The 24,108-nt window shown below is 40.0% G+C and overlaps 1 protein-coding gene across 3 annotated transcripts in view; it reads left to right on the top strand.

Moving 5' to 3' along the window:
* LOC122799279 (EMI domain-containing protein 1-like) overlaps positions 1–24,108 on the top strand; it is a 1,823,504-nt gene that overhangs the window by 1,510,306 nt on the left and 289,090 nt on the right. The window lies entirely within an intron of this gene.

Raw genomic sequence — 24,108 nt, forward strand, 5'->3', positions numbered from 1 at the left:
TTTGCCATTTTGTGGAGAGATTATTAGAGGGAGAGCAACATTTTGAGCCAAAATTGGGGATCGTTGAGAGGTTTGGATATACCTAATTCTATAAAGTGATCTATTTGCATATACCTCTCAACCTCTTAATGCAGGAAATCTGGACAAGGCCAAATATATTGGGGGAACATACAAACAGTACTAAAAATTGCTCTTGTATAAACTTAGTTGATAGAATAACAGGTCTTGCTTTAGCATGCATTTTTCTGAAGGGTATGAAGTCTGAAACTCAATGTCTGTCATCATTTAGTGATGTAATTCCTAAATGATTTGCCAGAAAACCACAGATTTTACGAGGAACAAACCAAAAATAAGAAGCAAAAATCTATTAATTCTGCGAAAATCTGGACAGTTGAGAGGTATAGTTCATCCGGGGCTGTCTTTGAGTTTGCCACCCTTCCCCCCCTCACAAAATCATGATCAAATGGGGACTCCCCCTTCAGCCATTCCAATGTCCCATTACTTAGCTATTTCACCCCATTTACCATAAACACTGTAATGCGCATACTGCTTTACTTCTATGATGATTTGGATTTCATTTAAAAGTTTGATTTTACATTTTACAGCACAAACATTAATAGACACCTGCTAAACAAAGCAATGCAGTCTCACAATGAAAATAGACTTAGCATTAAAACTTCTCTGCCCTTGAAACTCACATTCATTGAAACAACATTGAAACCCACATTCAAAGAAAATACATCTGTACAGTGACAGATAAAGAATAACTTTGGGCTGTTTTCAAATCATAGGCCCCTTGCACACGAAAGATACATGTATTCTTTGATACACCTTCCTGATTGTATTAAATTATATTGTATAATACAGTACAGTTGTTAGACGGCATTTTAAATTTATTTTTTTTTAACATTTTTTCAGTAAGCAATAAAACAAAATGCGTGCACCAATAATGACAAAACTGCCCAATTCAGAACATTTCCATCATAAAAGTCTACTCAAACTTCTACAATCCACCAGTATCAGTGAATATGTATGCACAATCTCTGCAGAAGTAAAAGTCATCTAAATAATTCCACATTAAAGAGATCTGTAACTAATGAAGAGGATGCTGCTAGCAAACAACGTTCATTGTTTCATCTACAAATAAAGTGCCTGTTGCCCTTGAGGAATAAATTGAATGTGTTACATTAATAATGATAAGCTAGTAATATTCCAGTAGAGACTGGATGGCAAACTGATAACATGTTCATAGTTACTAGGTATCTCCGCCAAAGAGGACATTCTCAGTTCTGCAGCATCTACCCCCTTTAAAAGTACAACACAGTACACTATCAGCAATGCATCTACATACTGTGGGAGTAGATCCCACAGCCTTCTGCATCAAAAGCAAGTACACTACCTGTTGTGCTGTTAACAATGCAAGCAGACTCAGCATAAGCAGCACTAAACGTCTCGTCCCCTGAGGGTGTCAGCTCCTTGTCAAATCCACTCAACTGTATCTCTCAACTTTGCAGCACAAGAAATCTGGAAAAAGCCAGCATTTATGGGGGGGGGGGGGGGACAAAAGCCCAAAAAACAGGGACACATTTTAAATATTGCATGTATAATCTTGGAAAGTTGCTAGAATAAAATGCTGTTACCACCATGCATTTTACTGCCAAGTCTTGAACCCAGGACCTTGTGCACTACAGTCAGAGCAACATATCACTATGCCAAATCAGCTGTTTCTTGAAAGAGAGGAAGACTGAAACTTAAATGGCTATCATTTAGTGAATTCAGTTCTCACCATAGCGCTCAACCTCTTAGCACAAAACAGCTGGACAAAGCCAATAATGGGGGAATACAGCCCCCCAAACATATTCAGTGAATTCAGTTCTCACCATAGCTCTCAACCTCTTAGCAGAGAAAACCTGGACAAAGCCAATAATGGGGGAATACAACCCCAAAAATAGGGACAAATTTCAATATTGATCTTATAAACTTAGAAAATTGCTAGAATAAAAGGTTTTGTGTTACCATGTACTTTCATAGGTAGGTACTAGGCTATTGGCCCTAAGGCCTATACAAGCCTAGCCAAAAAGATACCCTGGCTTTCGCCACACAAGAAAATTATTTTCCTGTGCCCCTGTTGAGCAGAACCACAGAAGTGATCCCTGGGGTGAATTTCTTATTACCGATCCAATCATCAAGATTTTTCTTGAATTGTGCTAATGAGGAGCTCTGTTTAACATAGATAGGTAGTCTGTTCCAGAGTATGGGAAGTCTCTGGGACAGGAATATGTCCCTCCAGCATGTTCTGTTTATTGTGATGACAAGGTTTAGGTCCCTAGAGCATGTAGCTTGGAGGGATTGGGATTTCTTTAAGTGGAGCATGTCCAACAGCTCTGGGTTTGACATAGCTTTGTATGTTAGACAGAGATCGCCTCTGAGTAGGCAATATGCGATGGAGTAAAGCTGAAGTTTTTTGAGTCGGTCTGCGTAAGGCATCTCTTTGAGGCTAGTAATCCTCTTTGTGAGGTATTTGTGCAGCCTTTCCATTTGCTGTAGATGTCTTGTGAGGAACATACCAAAAGGAGCGTTGTACTCTATAATGGGTTTAATGAGTGATGAGTAGAGGAGAACAATGACCTCCTTTTTTCTGGATGAGAAACCTTTTGTGATGAGGTGTGACATGTAGAAGGATTTCCTGACCACTGTAGTGATGTGATTATCTAAGGAGAGACTACTGTCCACCTGTGTCCCAAGGTCTCTTATCACACTTTCGGTGTTAAGTAGACTTTCGCCTATGTGGTAGTTCATGGGTACAGAGTTTTTACCAAAGGGGATGCCAGTGCACTTTTTGGCATTGAGCTTGAGACCATGGCTTTGACACCAGGCATCTGTCTCAGTGAGGCCGTTTTGTAGGATGTCTACATTGTTAGGAGTTACGATTATGGATCCTAGTTTGCAGTCATCTGCGAATTTAGTTAGCCAAAGATCTTCTGTGTTAGCCTGTACTTCAAAGAAGTAGATACCAAACAGGAGAGGACCTAGGACTGAACCCTGTGGTACTCCACTTCCACTGGTCTGAAGTCTGATTTGGAGTCTGCTACTTTCACAGTGTGGGTTCTGTCAGTAAGCCAGTTGGCAACCTATCTTGTGACATAGGGATTTATTCCTAATTTAGTGAGTTTATCTGTAATTCCAGAGTGGGGGATGGTGTTGAATGCCTTGGCGAGATCTAGATAGGCTGTGTGAACCACCTTACCCTCATCTATGGCTTTGGTGACTGCTTCAAAGAAGTCTATCAGGTTTAGGAGACATGATCTGCCTTTTACAAACCCGAACTGTGTGGGGTCCAGAGTTTGGAGATCTCCAATGTCTTTGTTTATGAGTTCCATGATGATACGTTCCATGGCCTTGCAGACCAGGCTTGTCAGGCTAATGGGGTGGTAGTTCCCGGGGTCTGTTGTGGCCACCCCCTTTGTGGAGTGGGATAACCATCGCAGTGTGCCATTCAATGGGCACAAAGCCTGAGGTGAGGCTATGATTGAACATGGTACTTAGGTGGGGTGCCAGTTCATTCTGTAGTTTGTGTAGAAGGCAGCCTGGGATGTTCTCAGGTCCCATGGATGCTGTGTTCTTGGCTTTGGAGAGTAAGGTTTTTACCTGCGCAGCTATGATTACAGGAACTTTGCATTTTTCCAGTATAAAGATGGGCCCTTTAGGGGTGAGATGGGGGTAAAGTTAGCACTGAACCTATCTGCCAGGACATTGGCAATATCAGTTGGTTCTGTATATTTAGTGTTGTGCTGTAACTCAGAGCAGATCTGAGTGCTGCCATTGAGATTCTTGACATAGCTATAGAATGCTTTGTGGTTGTCTTTAGAATCAGTGGCGATTTTGTTTTCATAACTAGCTCTGGAGGATTTTATGAGGGATCTCAGCTTCGTACTGAGGCTGACCAGGGAGTTGCTCCAATCATTGGATTTTACTCTTTTTTGCAACAGTTTCTTTCTTCTGTTGTAGAGTTTGTTTATGGCAAAAGACCACCAGATTGGCTTCCTTTTTTTGGAGGATAGCATCTTGGTTCTGTTAGGGATAGCACAATCCATGCACCCATGTAAGTGCTTATAAAGTGCATTTGTGTAGGATTCAGCAGTCGTACCTCTATTGTCCATCATCTGCATGGGTGTCGTGAAGTTTGCCACTTCTGTCGTAAGAAGTGTGAAGTTGGCTTTGGAGAAATTTTTTACAGTTGTTTTCCTAATGGGGGGGTGGGAGCGGGATGTGGATGTCTAGGGTGATTAGTTTGTGGTCAGATCTGACCAACAAGGAGCTGACTTCTGGTGTGGAACACCAGTCGCCCATGTTGGTGATGACCAGGTCTAGGATATTGCTGCCCCTGGTGGGGGTGTGGATAAGTTGATCCAAGGCGTTGGAATTGATGATTTCCAGAAAACGTTGAGCAAAAGAGTTGGGGCACGAGTAGTTTTCCCAGTTAATAGTGAGGTAGTTGAAATCACCCATTATTAGGGTGTTGGGTTGTACCTTAATATTTTCCAGTGTATCTAGAAAAGAGGAGTGGGAATCCTGGGGCATGGTGGGGGGTATGTAGCAAGCTACAATCTGGTTTGCGGTTTTGCCCAGAGTTAGTTGAACTTGGATAATCTCGGATGCGTTATGCTGAGCAACTAGCTTGGAGGTGTGGATATCCTTAATGAATATGGACACGCCTCCACCTTTAGTGTTTCAGTCCAGGTTTGGTGGCTGAAAGGTGTGGTATGAATTATAGCCTGGTAATGCAGGGGTGCTCTCTGGAGCTTTGAACCAGGTCTCTGTCACTGCACATATGTCAATGTTCTCCATTTTAAGGAGTGCCTCGAGTGAGTGCATTTTGAGGTTTAGACTTCTAGCATTGAGTAGCATTACCCTCAGATTTTGCTTGCTTCTACCTGTTACGATGGTGAATTTGTCATTTGAACCTTGCCTAAAAAAGGCATTATAGGGGTGGCAAGAGCCTTTGCCAATATCCGGAATCCCAAGGGCAGCAGATGCAGGCCATCTCTGGCAAAGCAGTGTGGTCTGTTGATCATGTCATCCTAGGCAGACAGATACTGGATTCCCTTAGAATGACACCAGAAGCTTAGCTAATTGTTAAAGTCAATCATTTTGTCCTTGTACTGTGGTATAATTCTGGGTGATGGCAGGATGTTCCTCAGGGCTAGGGTCATACCTGCCTGGGCTACAAGATTGGAGAGCTCCTCCATGTCTCTTTTCATGTAGTCCAGGGAGGTACATTTCAGGTTATTCACAGCAACATGGACAATGACAGAGTCATATTTGTACTTGTTGTGGAGTGACCTGAGTGCATTTGTTATGTGGCTGATCCTAGCACCCGACAGGCAGATGGCAGTAACTTTCTCCTTGTTTAGCCTGGTGAGTGGAACATCAGTGTGCCTGACTATAGAGTCACCTATGACTAGAGTGTTGGGTACATTATGCCTTATGGTCTGTAGTTCAGTGGCACACTGAGTATGTAGGCTATGTGTCATTTGGGTTGTGTTGGGGGGGTGGAGGTTGCTAATATTTCTGCTTTGGAGGTCTTCGTTGTTTGGGCAGATTTTTACTGAGAGCCTCCGTGAATATAGGTGTGTGTTTTGTGCTTCTGTGTGCTTGTGTGTTTTGGTGGTGTAGGTTGAGGGACTATGTTATGAGTGTGGTGCGGTGCAAGTGTTTACCTTCCCCTCTTGACTGTCTAGTCCAGTCTTTGATGAAGAGAGCTTTACTTCCAGTTTGGCTATATATGTGCATCACTCACAGGTCGTAGTGTGGGGTGGTAGGAGAAGAGGGTTGCCTGTGTACATGAGGCAATTGCTGCATTGTCCTAAGATGCCTAGATTCATCAGGTAGACAGGAGAAAACACCAGGAGCTGACCTTTAGACATGCCTGGATAGGTGCTTATTTATTAAGTACTAAAAACTATTTTCCTCTAGACAAGTGAGGAAAGTTGACTGCTGTAGTAATTTGTGGCTTATTTAGTGCTTACAATGAGTTCTGAACAAGTGCTGAGTTCAAAGAAACAGATTTGAGTGCTAAAATTAAAAAGCTGGCTAGTTGCAAGGGAACATTTGAAGAGCAGACTTTATGGCGCCAGGAATAGTTTAACCCTAGTAAAGTGGGTAGGGGGGGGCTCAGGAGCTCACAAACAGTCCTGGACACAGCAAATCCATATCAGGACAAGACCTGCCACAGGAAAGGGAGGAAGCAAGCTTAGAATTTTTTTTTCAGTAAAAATATTTTTTTCAGTAAAGTGGGAATGGAGAAAGCTGGAACAGAAGTTAATTCAGCATTAAGAATCTGAGTGGGCTAGCCTTCACAAATGTTCTCTATTAGATTGAATGAACTAATGACACTACACTGAGAGGAGTGTCACAGATCAAATATACAGTATGGGCGGGCAACTGCAAAGCCACCAAGTATAAGAACACCACAACACTAGGGAAGCTGGGTGGGAAAAATTACAGTTCCTAGCTGCAGCCACTAAATGAAAGTTTTAAACAGATCAAGGAGCAAGCAGACTCTAGAGAATGCGTTTAACTGTAAACAGCCAATTAAAGTAATGCACACTATTTCAGTTCCTAGCTGTAGAACTCAGAAACCTCAAAAAATCAAAAATGCACAGAAAAGCTCAGATAGAGCACTCACAAACAGAAAATACAACTCTCATCATGAAAAAGCAGTTTACAGTTAAGTAATTCAGTAAACATGCAATTAGAGTAATGAAACAGTATCTAGCAATGAAACATACAGTTAAAACAGTATAAAACAGTACATAAATGCAGTGAAACAATAAAAAGGCTTTATAACAGTGCAAAATGTAGTAGATCAACTGTATAGCACAATTATAAGCGTTTCAGAAGTGCAGTTCAGTAAAATAAGTGTGAGAAATAACTTATCCTGCTCTTGGAATCTTAAGGAATTTCTGCTTTGTTTCAGTAATGAAATACAATCCATAGCTGATAAATGCAAGCACAACCTTTGCAAGACACAGGGTTTATATACCAGTAAGGATGGAAGAGTTAGAAGATCAAATTACTACTCAGCCCCTGCTATTATCCAATCACTCGTACTTCTGAAGGTCAAGAGGCCTTGTTACTCTCAATAATAATGAAGATAGACTATCAGCAGAAATTGGCTGCCAGAAACACAGGAAACTCAAACAAAACTACCAGGGCTAGACAACAGGCCTTTATCCAGATTATGCCACCAGAGCAGAACACAGAAACCTCACTTTAAAAGCAAAGAAAGAATACTCACAAAGAGAAAATACAAGTCTCAGTATGAAAAAAACAGTTTACAATTTAGTAATTAAATAAAAATGCAATTATAGTAATGTACAGTATTACAGTTCCTAGCTGTAGCCACTAAATGAAAGTTTTAAACAGATCAAGGAGCAAGCAGACTCTAAAGAATGCTTCTAACTCTACACAGACAATTATAGTAATGCACACTATTACAGTTCCTAGCTGTAGAACACAGAAACCTCAAAAAATCAAAAATGCACAGAAAAGCTCGGATAGAGCACTCACAAACAAAAAAAATACAACTCTCAGTATGAAAAATCAGTTTACAGTTAAGTAATTCAGTAAACAGGTAATTACAGTAATGAAACACTAGCAATGAAAAATACAGTTAAAACAGTATAAAACAGTACATAAATGCCGTGCAAAATAAAAAAAGCTTTATAACAGTGCAAAATGTAGTAGATCAACTGTAAAGCACAATTATAAGTGTTCCAGAAGTGCAGTTCAGTGAAATAAGTGTAAGAAATAACTTATCCTGCTCTTGGAATATTAAGGAATTTCCGCTTAGTTTCAGTAATGAAATACAATCCACAGCCTGATAAATATAAGCACAACCTTTTCTAGACACAGGCTTTATATACCAGTAAGGATGGAAGAGTTAGAAGATCAAATTACTACTCAACCCCTGCTATTACCCAATCACTCGTACTACAGAAGGTCAGGAGGCCTTGTTACTCTCAAAAATAATGAAAACAGACTATCAGCAGAAAATGGCTGCCAGAAACACAGGAAACTCAAACAAAACTACCAGGCTTAGACAACACGCCTCTATCAAGATTATGCCTCTGAGCAGAACACAGAAACCTCACTTTAAAAGCATAGAAAAACACTCACAAAGAGAAAATACAAGTCTCAGTATGAAAAAGCAGTTTATAATTTAGTAATTAAATAAAAATGCAATTATACTAATGCACACTGTTACAGTTCCTAGCTGTAGCCACTAAATGAAAGTTTTAAACATATCAAGGAGCAAGCAAACTCTAGAGAATGCTTTTAACTGTAAACAGACAATTATAGCAAATGCACACTATTACAGTTCCAAGCTGTAGAACACTGAAACCTCAAAAAATAAAAATTGCACAGAAAAGCTCGGATAGAGCACTCACAAACAGAAAATACAACTCTCAGTATGGAAAAGCAGTTTACATTTAAGTAATTCAGTAAACATGCAATTAGAGTAATGTAACAGTATCTAGCAATGAAACATACAGTTAAAACAGTATAAAACAGTACATAAATGCAGTGAAACAATAAAAACGCTTTATAACAGTGCAAAATGTAGTAGATCAACTGTATAGCACAATTATAAGCATTTCAGAAGTGCAGTTCAGTAAAATAAGTGTGAGAAATAACTTATCCTGCTCTTGGAATCTTAAGGAATTTCTGCTTAGTTTCAGTAATGAAATACAATCCATAGCCTGATAAATGCAAGCACAACCTTTGCAAGACACAGGGTTTATATACAAGTAAGAGTGGAAGAGTTAGAAGATCAAATTTCTAGTCAGCCCCTGCTATTATCCAATCACTCGTACTTCTGAAGGTCAAGAGGCCTTGTTACTCGCAATAATAATAAAGATAGATTATCAGCAGAAATTGGCTGCCAGAAACACAGGAAACTCAAACAAAACTACTAGGCCTAGACAACAGGGCGCTATCAAGATTATGCCCCCTGAGCAGAACACAGAAACCTCACTTTAAAAGCATAGAAAGAACACTCACAAAGAGAAAATACTAGTCTCAGTATGAAAAAGCAGTTTACAATTTAGTAATTAAATAAAAATGCAATTATAGTAAAGCACACCATTACATTGCATAGTTGTAGCCACTAAATGAAAGTTTTAAACAGATCAAGGAGCAAGCAGACTCTAGAGAATGCTTTTGACTGTAAACAGACAATTATACTAATACACACTATTACAGTTCCTAGCTGTAGTTAACAGAAACCTCAAAAATGCACAGAAAAGCTCGGATAGAGCACTCACAAACAGAAAATACAACTCTCAGTATGAAAAAGCAGTTTACAGGCCTCTATCAAGATTATGCCACCTCAGCAGAACACAGAAATCTCACTTTAAAGCATAGAAAGAACACTCACAAAGAGAAAATACAAGTATCAGTATGAAAAAGCAGTTTAAAATTTAGTAATTAAATAAAAATGCAATTATAATAATGCACACTTTTACAGTTCCTAGCTGTAGCCACTTAATGAACGTTTTAAACAGATCAAGGAGCAAGCAGTCTCTAGAGAATGCTTTTAACTGTAAACAGGCAATTATAGTAATGCACACTATTTCAGTTCCTAGCTGTAGAACACAGAAACCTCAAAAAATCAAAAATGCACAGAAAAGCTCGAATAGAGCACTCACAAATAGAAAATACAACTCTCAGTATGAAAAAGCAGTTTACAGTTAAGTCATTCAGTAAACATGCAATTAGAGTAATGAAACAGTATCTAGCAATGAAAAATACAGTTAAAACAGTATATAAATGCAGTGAAACAATAAAAAAAGCTTTATAACAGTGCAAAATGTAGTAGATCAACTGTATAGTACACTTATAAGTATTTTAGAAGTGCAGTTCAGTGAAATAAGTGTAAGAAGTAACTTATCCTGCTCTTGGAATCTTAAGGAATTTCCGCTTAGTTTCAGTAATGAAATACAATCCACAGCCTGATAAATACAAGCCTCAAGAATATGAAGTCTGAAATTCAAATGTCTGTCATTATTTAGTGAATTCAAAATCCAGAAAACCATAGATTTTATGAGGAACAGAACAAAACAAAAATATGTGGCAAAAATCTGAATAATTTTCACAAGTGGTGGTGGGCAGGGAATTAAGGCTGTTGCTACCTGCATCCAAGGTACAGAGTTTGTGCCTGAGTTATTCTCTCTAGTCACCAGGTTTGAGCCTGAGTTTTTCTATCTAGCCACCAGGTATATTTAACTGGGGCATTACACACACACGCGCGCACACACACACACACACACACACACACACACACACACACACACGCACACGTTGCGGTCCTGCGAGAGCAGATGTTGCAGTCTGATCCCCTTCCAGTCTATGCAGTTGTAACCACATAGACTTCTGGGGCATCTGTAGTCTGATAACTTCTTTCCTAATCCAGACTGCTGTTTAACCATGCATGTGTGGAGTTCAGGAATGCCGAGCATGCATGTGCGGAGTTCTGGGACTCGCTAATTGTTTAAGTTTGTTTTTCTTTTTTTTTTTTACAGCTGAGGGGCTGCAGTCCAATAGCATGAGCCGCCACTGAGGGTGTTGTTGACTAATGTGGCAAGATCTCTGGTTACAATAGCAGTTTGGAAGAGGGTACTGGCTATATTGTAAGTGACAATGAGAGTGTGTTATCACATGCAACAACAATGAACTTTTTTTGCATTTAATTTTAGCCAGTTTTCGTACAGTATTAGTTTGTAAAGGTTAGCTCTTGCTGTATTGATACTGTTTCAAGGGGTGATATGACAGTACTACACAGCTTGCAGTCATCAGCAAACTTAGCCATAGCTGTGAATTTCCACTTTGGAGGACAGATAAGTACATGCCAAAACAGAGGCATACCATTACTGAGCCCTGAGGTGCACTGCCTGTTACCCTCTTACTTCCTGAGGTGCACCTACCACTTTAACTGGGTCTACTTCTAATGACCGAAACGCCGATTCGCCGACAGTGAAATAACCGACGCCAGAAAACCGACAACACACAAACCCGACAACGCGAAACACCGAACACCATAACACCGACACACTACACGTAAACAACACAGTACACTACAACACATATCCACTAGCCCTAACCCAAACCCTAACCCTAAGGTCCGACACTACCGCACACTCTCCCCACCTGCACCCTAACCCTAACTCACTTACACACCCCGAACCCCAAGCTCCGACACTACCGCACACTCTCCCTACCTGCACCCTAACCCTAACTCACTTACACACCCCGAACCCCAAGCTCCGACACTACCGCACACTCTCCCTACCTGCACCCTAACCCTAACTCACTTACACACCCCGAACCCCAAACTCCGACACTACCGCACACTCACCTATCACACACCCTAACCCTACATCCCTGAGTATTGCACACTTACCTGTCCGCTCCCTACTCCTAAATCCCTCACTATCGCATACTTACCAGGTCGCGCTTACACATTCCCCTTGTCGGGATTCGAGCGTGTCGGTCAACTGCGTTGTCGGTCGTTTCGTGTCGGTTATTTCCCTGTCGGCGAATTGGCGTTTCGGTCATTAGAAGGAGACCCCTTTAACTATATAAGCTCTATCTTTCAGCCCGTTTGCTTCCCATACTGTGTAAAGTTCTACTTATAGGCCTGTTTGTTTATTTACAATACCAGTCTGTGGTATGATGTCAAATGTCTTTGCTAGAGCCAAATAGCCCAGAGTGCTCCTCGGATCTTTTCAGCATTTAGTGTATTGCTATAAGTTGAGCATGTTTCACAAAGTTGAATTTTTTTTGGATATGGAATTTTATAAAGCAGATGTGAGTAACAGGCTTTACAATAATGTTTGTAGGAAAAATATTACTGCTAACACGTATGTTGATTTTATGAGTATATATCCCTTCCACACCAAAACGTATCAAAAAGTCAACTTATTAGGACTTCCAGACTAATAACAGAGGAGACCTTCTACCTTGAGAGATTGGAATAGATAAAAGGTTTTGTTTGGGAAAGAAGGTATCCCATAGTTTTGGTGACTAAAGTAATCAAACAAGTAGTAAAGGAAAGAAGAGACAAGTTTGCCCTTATTACTAACATATGATTAAAATGAAAAATAGTTGAGGGTAACATGAGTGTGCCTCCTGTCATAAGCTGCTCACAAGATTCTAGACAAAGTAAAAAGTTCATTTAAAAAGAAAATTTCTGGCAGGAAATGAGAAGTTTAGTAAAGCTGTATGAAATAAACTTAATTTCAAATAAATAAAGAACATAAATCCCATTTTCAACAGAAAAAACTTCCTACTCTAAAAGATTTCCAGAAGGGCAAGGGTACATATACTTCACTACAGTGGAGAAAAGGGCAAAGTTCACTATCTTGGTCAACTGCCTCCTTTCGCGATGAAAACTTACGATGATGTGAACATTCTTCATTCCAGATTTTCGACATGGGAGCGCCACCCCCCACACCCCTGAAAATTAAGTATACTAACTCCACAGTTGTACAGCTGTGGAGAAAAAAAAATTCCTCATCTATATCACAGTCAAACTATTGCATTTCATCTGTAATATAATGCAACCACCTCACAAAAAATAAGAATGACCAAAAACAGACATGAGTTAAGTGTGTGCCGTAATCAAATCTATGGTACCCATATATGTGCATGTATATATATATATATATATATATATATATATATATATATATATATATATATATATGGGAACACTTCACAATGCTGAATTTCTGAAAGATCGAATTGGCTGAGATCATATGATCAAACTTTCGGAATCTCGATATTGAGAATGGATATCTGCATACAGCGCTTTTTCTTTGTTTTTTGGATTTATTTTTACGATGTCGAGGTTCCAAAAGTTCGATCATATGGTCTCGGCCATATGAAATTCGATCTTTTGGAAATTCGGCATTGTAAAGTGAATCCATATATACACATACCTGCGTTTGTTACTTGAGTAGGGAAATATTCCTTTCCCCAGGGACTGTGCAGTCTCAGAGGTAGCATATATAATTAGTAAAGGGAGTCAGGGGGTGAAGGGGGCTTGCCATCCCACAGAAACACTTGTCTTTGGTTTGCCTCTTCTGATGTCAGTCCTTGGAGCATGCAAAGCACATATCGAGATTTCATTTTTTGATGTTTGGACATCAGTCTTTTGTCCATTTAGTGTAGATTACTACCACAGTACAAGGACAAAATGATTGACTTCAACAATTGGCTAAGCTTCTGGTGTCATTCTAAGGGGATCCAGTATCTGTCTGCCTCGGATGACATGATTGACAGACCACGATGCTTTGCCAGAGATGACATGCACCTGTCGCCCTTGGGATTCCAGATACTGGCTAGGGCTCTTGCCACCCCTATAGTGCCTTTTTTAGGCAAGGTTCAAATGACAAACAGGTACAAGCAAGCAAAATCTGAGGGTAATGTTACTTAATGCTAGAAGTCTAAACCTCAAAATGCATTCACTCGAGGCACTCCTTAAAATGGAGAACATCGACATCTGTGCAGTGATAGAGACATGGTTCAAGGCTCCAGAGAGCACTCCTGCATTACCAGGGTATAATTCATACCACACCTTTCGTCCACCTAACCTGGACTGAAACACTAAAGGTGGAGGCGTGTCCATATTAATTAAGGATATCCACACCTCCAGGCTAGTTGCTCAGCATAATGCATCTGAGATTATCCAAGTGCAACTAACTCTGAGCAAGACCGCAATCCTTGTAACTTGCTACAGATCCCCCCACCATGCCCCAGGATTCACACTCTTCATTTCTTGATACACTGGAAAATATGAGGGTACAACCCAATACCCTAATAATGGGTGATTTCAACCACCACACCATTAACTGGGAAAACTACTCATGTACCAACTCTTTTGCTCAACATTTTCTGAAATTCATAAATTCCAATGCCTTGGATCAACTTATCCGCACCCCCACCAGGTGCAGCAATATCCTAGACCTGGTCATTACCAACATGGGTGACCGGTGTTCCACACCAGAGGTCAATTCCTCGTTGGTCAGATCCGACTACAAGCTAATCAGCCTAGACATCCACATCCCGCCCCCCACCCCCCATTAGGGAAACTACTGTAAAAAATTTCTCCAAAGCCAACTTCACACTTCTTAAGACAGAAGTGGCAAACTTCACGACACCCATGCAGACAGACAATAGAGGTACGACTGCTGAATCCTACACAAATGCACTTTATAAGCACTTACACAAGTGCATGGATCATGCTATCCCTAACAGAACCAAGATGCTATCCTCCAAAAAAAGAAAGCCAATCTGATGGTCCCCTGCCATAAACAAACTCTACAACAGAAGAAAGAAACTGTTGCAAAAAAGAGTAAAATCCCATGACTGGAAGAACTCCCTGATAAGCCTCAGTAAGAAGCTGAGATCCCTCATAAAATCCTTCAAAGCTAGTTATGAAAACAAAATCACCACTGATTCTAAAGACAACCACAAAGCATTCTATAGCTATGTCAAGAATCTCAATGGCAACACTCAGATCTGCTCTGAGTTGCAGCATAATGGCACTAAGTATACAGAACCAACTGATATTGCCAACATCCTGGCAGATAGGTTCAGTGCTAACTTTACCCCACCCCCGTAAAGGGCCCATCTCTATACCGGAAGAATGCAAAGTTCCTGCAATCATGGCTGCACTGGTAAAAACCACACTCTCCAAAGCCAAGAACACAGCATCCATGGGACCTGACAACATCCCAGGCTGCATTCTACATGAACTACAGAATGAACTGGCTCCCCACCTAAGCACCATGTTCAATCATAGACTCACCTCAGGCTTTGTGCCCACTGAATGGTGCACAGCAACAGTTATCCCACTGCACAAAGGGGGAGCCACCACAGACCCCAGCAACTACCGCCCCATTAGCCTAATGAGCCTGGTCTGCAAGGCTATGGAATGGATCATCATTGAACTTATAAACAAAGACATTGGTAATCTCCAAACTCTGGACCCCACCCAGTTCAGGTTTGTAAAAGGCAGATCATGTCTCCTAAACCTGATTGACATCTTTGAAGCAGTCACTAAAGCCGTAGACGAGGGTAAGGTGGTACACACAGCCTATCTAGATCGCTTCAAGGCTTTTGACAGCATCCTCCACTCTGGAATTATAGATAAACTCACTAAACTAAGTATAAATACCTATGTCACAAGATGGGTTGCCAACTGGCTCACTGACAGAACCCACACTGAGAAAGTAGCAGACTCCAAATCCGACTTCAGACCAGTGACAAGTGGAGTACCACAGGGTTCAGTCCTGGGTTCTCTCCTGTTTGGTATCCACTTTTCTGAAGTACAGGCTAACACAGAAGGTCTTTGGCTAAAGAAGTTCGCAGATGACTGCAAACTAGGAGCCATAATTGAAACTCATAACGATGTGGACATCCTACAAAAGGGCCTCACTGAGACAGATGCCTGGTGTCAAAGCCATGGCCTCAAGCTCAATGCCAAAAAGTGCATTGTCATCCCATTTGGTAAAAACTTTGTACCCATGAGCTACCACATAGGTGGTAGTCTACTTAACACCGAAAGTGTGATAAGAGACCTTGGGACACAGGTGGACAGCAGTTCTCCTTTGATAATCACATCGCCACAGTAGTCAGGAAATCCTTTTACGTGGCACACCTCATCACAAAAGGTTTCTCATCCAGGAAGAAAGAGGTCATTGTTCCCCTCTACTCGTCACTCATTAGACCCATTATAGAGTACAATGCCCCTTTTGGTATGTACTTCACAAAACATCTACAACAACTGGAAAGGCCGCAGAAATACCTTACAAAGAGGATTACTGGCCTCAAACAGATGCCCTACGTAGACCGTCAAAAAACTCCAGCTTTGCTCCGTCGCATATCGCCTACTCAGAGGCAATCTCTGCCTACAGAATGAACTGGCACCCTGCCTACTCAGAGGCAATCTCTGCCTAACATACAAAGCTATGTCAAACCCAGAGCTGTTGGACATGCTCCACTTAAAGAAATCCCAATCCCTCTGAGCTACACAGTCTAGGGACCTAAACCTTGTCACCACAATAAACAGAACATGTTGGAGGGATAGATTCCTGTCCCAGAGACTTCCCATACTCTGGAACAAACTACCTCTCTATATCAAACAAAGCTCCTCATTAGCACTCTTCAAGAAAAATATTGATGATTGGATGGGAAATAGGGAATTCACCCCGGGGATCACCTCTGTGGCTCTGCTCGACAGGGGCACAGGAAAATAATTTTCTTGGGTGGCAAAAGCCAGGGTACCTTTTTGCCTAGGCTTGTATAGGCCCTAGGCTATAGCCAATAGCCTTTTACCTACTTATGAACCTATGAACACACACATATATATATATATATATATATATATATATATATATATATATATATATATATATATATATATATATATATATATATATATATATATATATATATATATATATATATATATATATATATATCACCACTTTTTTGCCTTTTATTAGTTGACACAACCCAAGCATGTTTTACTTACTGTCCACTTTTAGTGCTTTGTGTTTTGCCAGTGCTGTGTACTGAGGTAATTCTGTTCCCCTGACTGACTTTCTAGCTCCCCTATTCACTTTGTCTTTTCTGTTCCTGACCTCAGACATTTTCCTGAAGTCCTTTCATCCCCTGATCTTTATCTCTGCCCTTTTTCCTGTATTCTTATTCTTCTTTTTTAGTTGCTCCAAATCTTTTGGGTTTCTAATACCATGACGGGAATGGACCCCATTGCTATGTCAAAGTACGATTAAAGTTCATGAAATTAGTATTGTTTCACTCTTTGATGCCAGCCAAAAGTTCTCTTCACAGCACCCGTAATGTGTCCCATAATGACTCCTTCTGTAATTCGTATGGAGTTACATGTATTGTTAGTATATCTAAATATGACTGTAGACTCTTTTTTATAAGACCCATTGCTCCTACTACTATTGGGACAGACCCATTGCTCCTACTACGACTGGGACTGTCTGAATAGCTTTCTTCCACATTGCTCTCATTTCTGCTTGCAAATGAATCCTGATATTTTATGAATTTGTGTCTCTCTGTGTGTAGCACTCTGTGGTCACTGGGTGTGGTGATTTCAATGATCAATGCTACTTTTGTTTTCTTTTCTTGGACCACTACATCCAGTTTTCTAGCATCTGTCTTTTGAACTGTTGGTAATGCATGATCCCATGTGATGTAGACTTCATTTTCTGTGATGCTTTGTGGCTCATGTTTCCAGTGATTTTCTGCCACTTCAATACAATAATGTTTGCACAATCCCCAGTGCAGCAGTCTCAACACATTATTATGCCTTTCAGTATACAGTCCTTCTGCCATTAGTATGTCACAACCAGCACTGAGGTGTGCAACTGTTTCCAATTCTGTTTTGTAAAACCTACATTTGTCTGTTTCTCCCACATGTTCAATGGACTTTTAAACCAACGTGTACGTAGCCCACTGTCTTGTGCGACCAATATTAACCTTTCATCTCTTGGTTTGAATTTGCCTCTCCTTAACCATTCCTGCTTTCATTCCTGATCAACATGAGGTTCTTCCAGAAGTTTTCTATACTTGCAACTAAATTTATGCATTTTCCACATTTCTTGCCTTCTCATCTGGTCCTTCACCTTATATTCTTTCTTTTTTTTTTTTTGGTACATTCAGTGGCTGCCTGGTTTTTATCTACTTCTGGTTTGATTTCCATTCCTGCTTGACGCTGATATACTTCTGCTAGATTAAGCAGAGAAGTCATCTTAGATTTATAGGTTCATAGGCTGGTACTAGGCTATCAGCCCTAGGGCCTATACAAGCCTAGCCATAACAATTCCCTGGATATTTCTTCCCACAGTATTTACTTCCCTGGATCCCTGTCTAGCAGGGCAACTGACATGATCCCCGGAGTAAATTTCTTATCTCTCGTCCAGTCGTCAAGGTTCCTTTTGAAGAGCGCCAAGGAGGCGCTCTTCTTGACATGTATGGGCAGTCTATTCCAGAGTATGAGGAGTCTCTGGGTTAGGAACCTATCCCTCCAACATGTTTTGTTCATTGTGATGACAAGCTTTAGGTCCCTGGAACATGTGGCTCTGATGGATTGGGATTTCTTTAAGTGTAACATGTCCAACAGCTCTGGGTTTCACATGGCCTTGTATGTTAAGCAGAGATCGCCTCTGAGTAGACGATATGCGACAGAGTATATCTGGAGTGTTTTTAGTCGGTCAGCATATGGCATCTGCTTTAGGCCTGTGATTCTTTTAGTGAGGTGTTGCTGAGGCCTTTCCAGTTGTTGCAGATGTCTTGTGAGGTACATACCTAACGGGGCATTGTACTCTATGATGGGTCTAATGAGGGATGAGTACAGTGGGACAATGACCTCCTTTTTTCTGGATGAAAAGCCCTTAGTGTTGAGGTGTGCCACATAGAAGGATTTTCTGACTGTTGTGGCAATGTGGTTATCGAACGTGAGACCACTGCCCACCTGTGTTCCTAAGTCTCTTATCACATTTTCAGTGTTTAGTGTACTCCCACCTATGTGGTAATTCATGGGTACATGTTTTTTCCCAAAGGGGATAAGTATACATTTCTTGGCATTGAGCTTGAGCCCATGGCTCTGGCACCAAGCATCTGTTTCTGTAAGGCCCTTTTGTAGAATATCCACATCACTTGGGGATTCAATAATGGCTCCCAGTTTGCAGTCACCTGTGAACTTTGTTAGCCAGAGTCCCTTAGTGATGGCCTATACTTCAGAGAAGTATATGCCAAACAAGAGCAGTCCCAGGACTGAACCCTGAGGTCCTCATTTGTCACTTGTCCTCATGTTTCAAAACTTTCACTACGTTTGGGTCTTGTGAGGTCAACAGATATGTGTGGAGTCCCACAATTGCAGATCTGTACATGTAATCAATTTCAAGGAAGCCCATCCCTCCTTCAGAACAGGGAATATATAATCTTGGTATGCACTGATTTGCATAAATCATCTAATCTATCCAACACGTTTTGGGGCCAGTTAATCAATCCAAAAGTGTAAGTTAGGGCAGGAAGAGCAAATTGGTTTATAGCTTGGATTTTGTTCCTAGATGTCTGTGCTGTTTTTAGGATTAATTTGAGTCTTCTGAAATATTCCTAAATTTTATTCACATTTCTTCATGTTTTATTGTTAATCCTTCATCAATTCTGATGAAGCAATGGTCACCATTGTGAAAGCACTCACCATTTTGTATTAAATAAGAGGTTTTTACTTTGTCATGGTTCAACTTTTTATTCCAGTTACCTTCCTATTGGGCACTAGTGTTTTTCAATTTTCAACGCTTGAGCTGGTTTGGACTTATTTGTTTGCTGCTTGTATGTCAGTTCCCAAATATTTATACAATCCTTCTTGCTCAAGTTTTTTTATATCACATTCTTGTCCCAAACTGATTGTTTTCCTGGTGTTGCAGTTTTCCTGCTTTAAAGGTTGCTTTTGCACATTTATCAAAACCAAATGACATTCTTGTATCATCTGAAAAGTTTTGACAACTTGCAGTTTTGCTTTCACCTCCTTATATGATGAGCTATACCGTTTTAAATCATCGACAAAGAGAAGATAAGTCTTTACACTTTGTTGATTTCTAGGAGCCAAATTATAGCCATGGCCTAAGCTGTTAAGTAGACAGCTAAATTGGTTAAGGGCAAGGCAGAATAGCAGCGGTGACAAAGAGTCACCCTAGAATATCCCCCTTTGAATATTTATCCCTTTATCATGGCTTACTTATAAAGTGGTCTGCCACTGTTTCATGGTCACTGTAATGTAGTCGATCAGTGTAGGATGTATCCTGTACATTTTTAAGCACTCTTTTATCCATGAATGTGGGATACTATCAAATGCTTTTTTGTAGTCAATCCATGCCATACTTAGCTTCTTCCCCTTTTTACAGTTCTCCACTATGAGTTTATGTAACAACAAATGATCCTTTGTTCCATATGACGTTCTTCTATTGCCCTTTTGTTCTACTGCCATAATTGAGTTTTCTTCTAAATGACTATAAACTGTGTCAGCATCAATTCCTGTGTATAGTTTGTAGGTCGTCAGAAGACAAGTTATTGGTCTATAATTCTTAGGGTAGCTTGCAGGTTCACTCTTAAGTAGGAGCATTGTTTTTCCTGTTGTTAACCAGGTTGGTGTCTGTTCTGTGTGCGCATTTAAATAGTTCTTACTCATAGCTAAATCTTTGTGCAAAGATGTTAATACTTTTAGCCAAATGTTAGGTACTGCATCTGGGCCTGGGGTTTTCCAGTTAAAGGATTTTCTTAACTTTATTTCAATCTCTTTGGCTGTTACTTCATCTCATTTCATATCCTGTAACTTTAAACTTCTTATTCTTTCTTTAACTTCTTCTATCCATTTAGCATCTTTGTTATGTTCCTCAGGATCTTCATAGATATTTCTCCAAAATGTATCTATTTCTTCTTTTTTGGTGGTCTTTCAATTCCTTTTACCTTGTTTCCCAGTTCTCTATAAAACCTTTCTGGGTCATCAATAAATTGCTTATTTTGTACTTTTCCTTTATATTTATCTTCGTATCTTCTAAATCTTTCTACCTGTGCTGAAATTTTTAGTTTGTTATTTGTGATAGTGTATGATAGATCCTGATCTGTTCTGATACTGTGCAATGCTTTTATCACATCTATCTTTCTTAGTATTTTTGTTGATCTATTCCCTCTTCTGTAGTCTTCTAACAGTGACACTTTTTGTCTTAACTGCTTTATAATTTTCTCTATTCGATATTCCCAGGATGGTATTCAATTTATCCCCTTTCTGTCCCTCACTACCCTGTGTTCCTGTGGTAGAACTTTATCAGTTATTAATTTAGCTGCACAGTAATGTATCCTGTTTGCTTCTGTTATATCTCATGGATCTCTATGGTCAGTCCTAATTATTGTGTTCAGTTGTTTTATCAAACTTCTGACTTTTTGGGTTTTATTGACTTTATGTAGTCTATTTCTTTCATTGATTTTACTATGTCTATCTATCTCTATTAAATCAAGCAACTCTTCTCTTAGCTCGTTTTCTTCTAAACAACTGAGGGCACATTTTTTGTTTTCCATTTCCTGCAGGCATTCTATAGAAAGTTCTATTGCATCTTCCTGTGGCATATTCTCTTCAGTCTCATCCTGTGCCATCCGTTACTCACTGGCCTATCACTCCTCAACATTAACTGTGTCAGAGTTTCCACCATTTCCTGTTCCTTCCCTTGCCATCCAGATTCAAGTGAATGTTTATACCCATTTTCTGTGGAAGGCTCCAAAATATCTTCCTATGGCACCTGACCAATTGCTTCCCATTCTATTGGTTTCCCCTTAATTTGGAGTTCCATTGCTCTATCCTTTTGTGGTGCTTTCTGAATTAGATTTTCTACACTGAATCCTTCACTTTGGAGGTACTCCATAACCTCAGTTTCTATTTCTTTAACTCCTCCATTACTGATCTCTTTTCTGCATTTCCTCTTTGTCTTCTTATTTTTTGTATTGTAAAGGTTTCCATGTCCAGATTTCTTTGCCTGTATTTCTCTTCAAATAACTTTGGTGCTGCTCTTTTTGTATTGATTAATTTTACTGTCTCCTTTGCATAGATATTACACCATATTAACAATCTTTTTTCTTTCCCATGTCCATATTTCTTCTTCAGATGTCTCCTGATCTTCCTGTTTCTCCTTACTTTGGGGACTCGTTCCATCATGCTGTGATGTAACCTGTATTAGACTTTCTACATCAAATCCTTCACTTCACAGTCACTCCATAACTTAACTTCTATTTTTTTAACTTCTACTTTACTAATGTTCTTTTCTACATTCCATTTTTGTGATATTATTTTTTTTTATTGTGAAATTGTCCATGTCTGGATGCCCTTGCCTGTATTTCTCTTTGAATATCTTTGGGGCTGCCTTCTTTATGTTGATTAATTTGGCTATCGCCTTTGCTTAGATATTGCACCATATCAAATCTCTCTTTCTTTCCCATGTCCATATTTCTTTTTTATACTTTTCAAAAATTTCTAGGTTTTGTTTGTATTTTTGCACTTTCTCAGATGCTTCTTTTTCTAAACAGATCAAAGTTTCTTGGTCTATATACTGTTTTTCAAAATTCTGTTGTATTAATGACCACAAATTTTTATTTGAAGCTTCTGACAGTTTTTCTTGCAGAAGTATTTTTCTTTCCTCTAATTTCTGTCGTAATCTTTTTGTATATATTGTGTCTGGAAATTCTGGGCTTTTTGTATAATAGTAACAATACATAATTTCTTTCTTATCGTCAATAGTCCACGCTATCGTCTTTATGGCTGTTCTTTGACCTATCAGTTTTTGTGATTTTTGTGGACTGCTACCTCCTCCTACAATTGGGGGGGGGGGGCATCCTCCCACTGGGCTTGGCCTGGGATGCTTCTGTATTTTGAAGATTTTGCACTGTCATTTTTTCCAGTCCTGGCACCAGTGTACCTACCAGGATTTGTCACTTTTGTATCCTGGGTCTTGTGCAGCCAGTTGTCTTTTTTAATTTTTGACCTACTTTTGTCCATGATATATGTTATATAAATACAGTCTGTATATCAATGTCGCCTTGGTGAGATTTTATAGAAAACAGGGTCCACCTCATAAAGGTACTTACCAAGACTTGGGGATGAATTCAATTTCAGCACTATTAATCTCCTTTGCTTGCTGACTTTTCATCTGTCCATTCGGACCCCCTTATTCCTTTTCTTCAGTTTGTTGTCATTGGTGCATTCCCTCTTCATCTGTAGACACACTTTTCCTTTCTGCTTATCTCTCTTTTCTGTGATACTTATGTCTAATTTCCCTACCCTTTCTGCTCCTCTCCTCTGAGTGTTGCTAATTTCTTCACCCCCATCGCTATTCTGTATCACCCCCTTTTGCCTTCCCATTCAGCCCTTGTTGTGCTTCTAGTGTTTCTTCCCAGAACCCTCCCACTGCTTTGCTCTGCGTGTTACTTCTTTCCCCTGGTATCCAGTCATCTTTTCTTCCTAAGGAAAAAAAGGAAACTTAAAGGCGAAGTATTTTCTAAATACAAAGTCTGATGAGCTTTTATTTAACAAAAGTGCTGACTGTGAAAGTTTCTTTAGAATGAACTTGGCTTTTAAGAGTTTTTATGAATGAGTCAGAGTTATTCCAACCTTAATTTAGACTGTAGTGGCCAGTGTTTTATTTAAGAATCGTTTTTACTGCTTTCTTCCTCTCCTCCAGCAGCTTCCCCCTTCTGCTGCTTTACGCTATTTTTCCTAAGCAGTCTTTGCATTCTGTCCTTATTTCATTTTCATTTTGAAGGAAGCAGTAATCATCATGTGTCTTTCCTGACACTGTTTTAGCAGTACCATTCCATGATGACTGAGAAGCAGCTTGTCCTTGTTGAAGAGACTATCCTCACAGGCTGTCTGCCACTCCTCAGTCTCTGAAATCCCCTCTGCTTTACACCACTCCATGGGTCAGCAGATGGGCCACTTGATATATAAAGTACCTGCAAGAGTGTGCATACGTCAGTCCCCCATACACTAGTACCACCTCCTTGGTCCTCTCCATTGCTTTCTCTTCTGCCCTTCTACTAGGTCACTAGTTTCCAGAGGGAGCAGTATATGTAGATACCATTCTCCTTTTATGACCAAACTGGTCATTTGTAGACTGTCCTGGCAAACAATAACTCTGGAACTATAATGACTTTCATCAAACGACTCCTTTCCCCCCTTGACCCATACTTAATGCTTCTAGTATTTATTTGTTTTTATTTATCCTTTGTTGACTGGGTTAGTCCTACTAGGTTAGTGGCTTCTTTTCAGGGGACAGTAAAGGTGGTATTATTTCTGACTAAGAGAAATTTGGCCTGGACATCAGGCTAATTTGTGGGAATCTTTTACATCTACCTGAGCTACCACCATCTCGGACGTATGGGATCTTGGTTTAACATGTCATCTAAAGGGTGGCATATTCAGAAGTGCAGCCCCCTTAATTTTGCATAGCACTATTATAG

This window comes from Protopterus annectens, chromosome 4.part0 (assembly GCF_019279795.1).
Source record: "Protopterus annectens isolate FY-2018-M chromosome 4.part0, PAN1.0, whole genome shotgun sequence".
Classification (NCBI taxonomy): domain Eukaryota; kingdom Metazoa; phylum Chordata; order Ceratodontiformes; family Protopteridae; genus Protopterus; species Protopterus annectens.